This window comes from Salvelinus sp. IW2-2015, unplaced genomic scaffold (genome assembly GCF_002910315.2).
Source record: "Salvelinus sp. IW2-2015 unplaced genomic scaffold, ASM291031v2 Un_scaffold4464, whole genome shotgun sequence".
NCBI lineage: Eukaryota > Metazoa > Chordata > Actinopteri > Salmoniformes > Salmonidae > Salvelinus > Salvelinus sp. IW2-2015.
The window spans coordinates 33,063-40,279 of NW_019945734.1; the positions used below are offsets into that span (position 1 = coordinate 33,063).

Here is a 7,217-nt window from a genome sequence, read left to right on the forward strand (position 1 = left end):
TTGTAGAGCCCATATTTGCAGCAATTACAGCTGCAAGTCTCTTGGGGTATGTTGCTATCAGCTTAGCACATCTAGCCACTGGGATTTATACCCATTCTTCAAGGCAAAACTGCTCCAGCTCCTTCAAGTTGGATGGCTTCCGCTGGTGTACAGCAGTCTTTAAGTCATACCATAGATTCTCAATTGGATTAAGGTCTGGCTTTGACTAGGACATTCACATTTTTCCCCTTAAACCACTTGAGTGTTGCTTTAGCAGTATGCTTAGGGTCATTGTCCTGCTGAAGGTGAACCTCCGTCCCAGTCTCAAATCTCTGGAAGACTGAAACAGGTTTCCTCAAGAATTTCCCTGTATTTAGCGCCAACCAACATTCCTTCAATTTCGACCAGTTTTCCCAGTCCATGCCGGTGAAAAACATCCCCACAGCATGATGCTGCCACCACCATAATTCACTGTGGGGATGGTGTTTCAGGGTCATGGGAGGTGTTGGATTAGCACCAGACATAGCGTTTTCTTGATGGCCAAAAAGCTCCGTTTTAGTCTCATCTGACCAGAGTACCTTCTTCCATATGTTTGGGGAGTCTCCCACATGCCTTTTGGCGAACAACAAACATGTTTGCTTATTTTCTTCTTGAAGCAATGGCTTTTTTCTGCCACTCTTCCGTAAAGCCCAGCTCTGTGGTGTGGCTTAAAGTGGTCCTGTGGACAGATACTCCAATCTCCGCTTTGGAGCATTGCAGCTCCTTCAGGGTTATCTTTGGTCTTTTGTTGCCTCTCTGATTAATGCCCTCCTTGCCTAATCCGTGATTTTTGTGGGCGGCCCTCTCTTGGCAGGTTTGTTGTGGTGCCATATTCTTTCAATTTTTTAATAATGGATTTAATGGTGCTCTGTGGGATGTTCAACATTTCTGATATTTTTTTATAACCCAACCCTGATCTGTACTTCTCCACAACTTTGTCCCTGACCTGTTTGGAGAGCTCCTTGGTCTTCATGGAGAGCGCTTGCTTGGTGGTGCCCCTTGCTTAGTGGTGTTGCAGACTCTGGGGCCTTTCAGAACAGGTGTGTATATATACTGAGATCATGTGATACTTAGATTGCACACAGGTGGACTTTATTTAACTAATTATGTGACTTCTGAAGGTAATTGGTTGCACCAGATCTTATTTAGGGGCTTCATTACCATTTCCGTTCTTAATTTTAATTTAAAACATGTTATTTTGTTCATTTCACTTCACCAATTTGGACTATTTTGTGTATGTCCATTACATGAAATCCAAATAAAAATCTATTTAAATTACAGGTTGTAATGCAACAAAATAGAAAAACGCCAAGGGGGATGAATACCTTTGCAAGGCACGTCAAGTATATTTTTTATTCACCACTGTTCAATAGTGATGTGCAGTAAGAATGTCATACAGAACACTGGTACAGGGATATTCCTTTATTATGGTCCTTTACCTGTACTTTACACAGATGTGACCATGCTGATTTCTCCAAACACCCTGAGAGATACCACAAATACAGCCCAGCGCAGGTGGAGGAGATGATCGTGAAACTATTTGATATCTCAGCCTGAGGTTGAGAACCTGCTTAGTTAGGAGATAATATAAGGCCTTCACACTGCCTCTATAGGAAATAACAGACTGTTGATTTGTTTCCACACTACTAATACTACAGCTACATCCCCATTACATGTATTCATTAGAGTTCTAGGGCTCTATTCTGGGGGATTATAGCACTACAGTCCCATTACATGTATTCATTAGAGTTCTAGACCTCTATTCTGGGGGATTATAGCACTTCAATCCACTTCCATGTATTCATTAAGAGTTTTATTCTAGGGCTCTATTCTGGGGGATTATAGCACTACAGTCCCCATTACATGTATTCATTAGAGTTCTAGACCTCTATTCTGGGGGATTATAGCACTACAGTCCCCATTACATGTATTCATTAGAGTTCTAGGGCTCTATTCTGGGGGATTATAGCACTACAGTCTCCATTACATGTATTCATTAGAGTTCTAGACCTCTATTCTGGGGGATTATAGCACTTCAATCCACTGTCCATGTATTCATTAGAGTTCTAGGGCTCTATTCTGGGGGATTATAGCACTTCAATCCACTTTCCATGTATTCATTAGAATTCTAATTGCTAAATGCATTATTCCACATATGACTATCTATTTTTAAACATGTTGAAATTTAAAGCTCTAGTGAAGAATACACAAATACATTTTCTTCCACACAGAAGCTCAAAAGGTAGCTTTTTGCTAGTTCTTGCAAAATTTGTGACGACCAAACCATAGAGAATGATAGAGACCTCTTGTGGCCAAAAGCCTGTATTAGCATTGGCAGCAGCATGGGACTTTAACCATTTTGAAGGAAGGATCACATGATTCCATTCGGGTCATCGGTAGGGATCAGCCAATTAATTATTGTGAGCAAACATTCTATAACTGCATGTGGCAGTAAATCGCCAACCTTAACTTTATACCTGTACACACTACATGTGGCAGTATGCACCCTTTCAGTTTGTTTACCAACTCATAGAAATTGTAGAAGAAGAAAATGGTCTTCTTGAAAATGGAGATTGCCTCAATGGCACTGCCCGTGCGCTCAGACGCCATAATAGGAACGATATAGGAATGCCTTCTCTTATCATATGACCACCATTTCTTTAAATATCATTGTTAAAAGCAAATAAAGAATTTAGTATTCCCAGAATTCTAAATGCTTGATCTCACATGAAGAACCAAAGGAGAAATATAAAATGACGACTGCGTAAACAATGAGGACAGTGAGATAGATACAGAAACAGATCAAGTCCACTTTGTTGGCAAAGCGATGGCGTCTTGCTTTTTTCTGGTCTTGTGCAGCCATTTTGTTGAGAAACTTCACCACCTTCTGGAGGGGTGTATTCATCTTCTCTTCCTCTGAGGCTTTCAGTTTGATGACAGTAATATCAGATTTGGATACTAGACAAAGTAAGAGAGAGGTGGTTAGGTGGTTCGAGCCCTGAATACTGATTGGCTGACAGCCTTGGTATATCAGACCGTATACCACGGGTACATTTTTACTGCACTAATTTTGTTGGTAACCAGTTTTATAATAGCAAAAAGGCCCCTCTGGGGTTTGTGGTATATGTCCAATATACCACGGGTAAGGGCTGTATCAAGGCACTCTGCGTTGTGCTTAAGAACAGCCCTTAGCCGTGATATATTGGCCATACAGTATACCACATCCCCTCAGGCCTTATTGCTTAAATATAACACTACTAAATAAAGAGCTAAAAAATGAAGGCATTTTTGTTAAAACTATTTGTAATCGTATCCGTTTTATCACAGTTGATTCTTGTAATCGGATTTACTCGTGATCGGAAAACCCAGAAGTGTGCTTTAAATGCAGGTAAAGAACATACCTCAATCGCAAATCACTGCGCTGTCACTCAGAGCACATCTCACAATGCATCTGTATGTTCCTTCACTCATTGTTCAAAGCTAAGAAACTATCCCGACAGCTAAAAAATGCACAGAATTTAGTGGGGAATTTAAGATTAATAATATTAAACTCATATCTGTTGATGACTTATTAAACTGCCAGTATCAAATGTCTGCCAGTGTTGAATGTTATGGTTAAAGTTTGACGCCATTCTGTGCCGGAAACACACTGATAATGTATCTGTGACCCTGTGTGATTCTATAGCAGCTGGTGTTGTCTGTACGGCGCCAATAGCCAGGGTTGCTGTGCCTTGTTTAGAGTTCCTACATGATTTAGTGACATTGTTGACAGAACACTTGTTCCTGAAAGTGGTTTAAAGGTTCTTCTCTAGGTAGGTGTACAACACAGGAGGCTGCTGACAGGAGGACGGCTCATAATAATGGCCGGAACAGAGCTAATGGAATGGAAACCATGTGTTTGATGTATTTGATACCATTCCACTCCAGTCATTACCATGAACCTGTCCTCACCAATTAAGGTGCCACCAACCTCCCGTGGTGTACAACTACAACAAGTTAGGAAGTCGGAATTTTGAGAATTTCCTTGTATCGATTAGCACGTGAACCTAGCATATGTCTGACTGGTGCCGGGGATAGTCAGGAAGTGAGAGCGGAGAGATACGCTTGTTCTAATCCAATCGTGACAGCAGCCTTAAGCTATACCTCGCCCGTTTCTTTACAGACAATTTAGTTAGGCTATTTACAACGCTTCACACCATTTGTGACAGAGAGATGCGTCCTGGCAGCTGAAAATTACTTGTTTCCGATCACAGGTAATTACAAAAAAGACTCGTATCATTATTGCATTTGGAAGTTTCCATATTCATTACGATATTAGTTTTGTCCGAGTACTCGGCACACCCTTCATTTAAACCTTAAACCATTCATGACATCATTTTCAGTGACAGTTTAAAGATCAACTGGAGTAGCTGGCCAGACCAGCGTACACGCAAGACAAATGATGGTAACAAGAAAATACTCTGGGAAAGACGTCAACTGCATGCTTTAACTGCAGCTAAGGGTAAGAATGAAAAGGTTGTGCATCAATAAAATACAACTTGGTGATGATTTTTTTTAATGGGGTACCCAGTAAAACTGGTTGCAATAACGTCATTATGACATCATGGTCAGGTTATAAATGGTTGTATAAGGACGTTTATATTTTATGTCTGCTTTGGCAACCATAAAAATATATTTTGCTCTGTGGGTAACTGAGATGAGGAAGAATGAAAAAGTTTACCCTCTTCATTGTCTGTGTCTTTAAGCAGTGAGTCTTTGGACTTGGAGAGGCTGCAGGGCCAGAGAGTGCCACAGTTAGCCAGACGTGTGAGCACCATAGACTGCAACGTGCTCAACACCAGGATGACCAAACAGAAACAGAAGTGCTTTCCTATGTAGAACAACGAGAGAGAGAGAGATGTGAGTGTTATTTGGATGCACTCTATACACACAAACACACACATTGTCATGTTGTGGTGGATTTTATATTGTACATTTGTAATAATAGAGTAATGTAATGTCTTGTATGATGTAATGTTTTATTGATAATCTAGGCTGTTGTGTTTTGTTGTGATGTAACTGTTTAACCCTTTTAAACAGGACACTCACGGATGATGGGGCTGCACTGGCCTCCTCCAGGCATGTAGGTCGTTGAGGATGATGAGGAACATGATGAAGCTGAGAACCAGTGTAACCTTGAAGGAGATACGCGCGCCCCTCCCAGCGGCAGGGGCGAAGCTCACCACATCTGACACAATGATCAGTTACTGGGCAGGACCAGGGACAGAAATGGGTTTTCGGACCGCATTTTCAGCAACACCTGTGAAGACAGACAGGTAGGCAAGAGAGAAAGAGTTTAGCATCAAACGTTTGTTTGACATTGAAAGGAAGAGCATTACACTTCAAAATCCAACTGTCAGATGTTTTCAGAATTCTAATGTCCATGAGTCCACATCCTTCACCATCGGTTGTGTACATCATGCTATGCTAATGTTGATTCAAGCGTATTTTCTTTTCTGATTGTAATTGTTGTTCAAGCTTCGCCTTATAAAATAGAAAAAGTAGTGTCTTTTCATTCCCCCATAAATAAATACAAACTGAAATCCCCCGGAGCACTCACTAACCCATAGATAGTTGCGATCATCTCTGCCTCCTTTAGCGTTGAGTTCCACTGCCTCGGTTAGCCAGTCCCGCCGTTTTGCGTTAGTTGTGCTCACTTTCCCAAAGTTCAGGAACATGCCACATCCTGGAAAGGCAGATATTTGATACTAGTTCTCTCACTCAAAGATCATAACATAGTTTATACCTTTTTTTTTATATCAATAGCATTAGGGGTGTAACGATTCACAACATACAGTGGGGCAAAAAAGTATTTAGTCACCACCAATTGTGCAAGTTTCTCCTCTTAAAAAAGATGAGAGAGGCCTGTAATTTTCATCATAGATACACTTCAACTATACAGACAAAATGAGAAAAACAATTCCAGAAAATCACATTGTAGGATTTTTAATGAATTATTTGCAAATTATGGTGGAAAATAAGTATTTAGTCACCTACAAACAAGCAAGATTTCTGGCTCTCACAGACCTGTAACTTCTTCTTTAAGAGGCTCCTCTGTCCTCCACTCGTTACCTGTATTAATGGCACCTGTTGAACTTGTTATCAGTATAAAAGACACCTGTCCACAACCTCAAACAATCACATTCCAAACTCCACTATGGCCAAGACCAAAGAGCTGTCAAAGGACACCAGAAACAAAATTGTAGACCTGCACCAGGCTGGGAAGACTGAATCTGCAATAGGTAAGCAGCTTGGTTTGAAGAAATCAAATATGGGAGCAATTATTAGGAAATGGAAGACATACAAGACCACTAATAATCTCCCTCGATCTGGGCTCCACGCAAGATCTCACCCGTGGGGTCAAAATAATCACAAGAACGGTGAGCAAAAATCCCAGAACCACACGGGGGGACCTAGTGAATGACCTGCAGAGAGCTGCACCAAAGTAACAAAGCCTACCATCAGTAACACACTATGCCGCCAGGGACTCCAAATCCTGCAGTGCCAGACGTGTCCCCCTGCTTAAGCCAGTACATGTCCAGGCCCGTCTGAAGTTTGCTAGAGAGCATTTGGATGATCCAGAAAAAGATTGGGAGAATGTCATATGGTCAGATGAACCAAAAAATATAACTTTTTGGTAAAAACTCAACTCGTCGTGTTTGGAGGACAAAGAATGCTGAGTTGCATCCAAAGAACACCATACCTACTGTAAAGCATGGGGGTGGAAACATCATGCTTTGGGGCTGTTTTTCTGCAAAGGGACCAGGACGACTGATCCGTGTAAAGGAAAGAATGAATGGGGCCATGTATCGTGAGATTGAGTGAAAACCTCCTTCCATCAGCAAGGGCATTGAAGATGAAACGTGGCTGGTCTTTCAGCATGACAATGATCCCAAACACACTGCCCGGGCAACGAAGGAGTGGCTTCGTAAGAAGCATTTCAAGGTCCTGGATGGCCTAGCCAGTCTCCAGATCTCAACCCATAGAAAATCTTTGGAGGGAGTGAAAGTCCGTGTTGCCCCCAGCACAACAGCCCCAAAACATCACTGCTCTAGAGGAGATCTGCATGGAGGAATGGGCCAAAATACCAGCAACAGTGTGTGAAAACCTTGTGAAGACTTACAGAAAACGTTTGACCTCTGTCATTGCCAACAAAGGGT

General features: G+C 41.6%; 1 pseudogene; it reads right to left on the reverse strand.

Moving 5' to 3' along the window:
* Window positions 1-2,649: 2,649 nt before the first annotated feature.
* On the reverse strand, window positions 2,650-5,735 carry LOC139026334 (5-hydroxytryptamine receptor 3E-like; annotated as a pseudogene).
* Window positions 5,736-7,217: the final 1,482 nt, after the last annotated feature.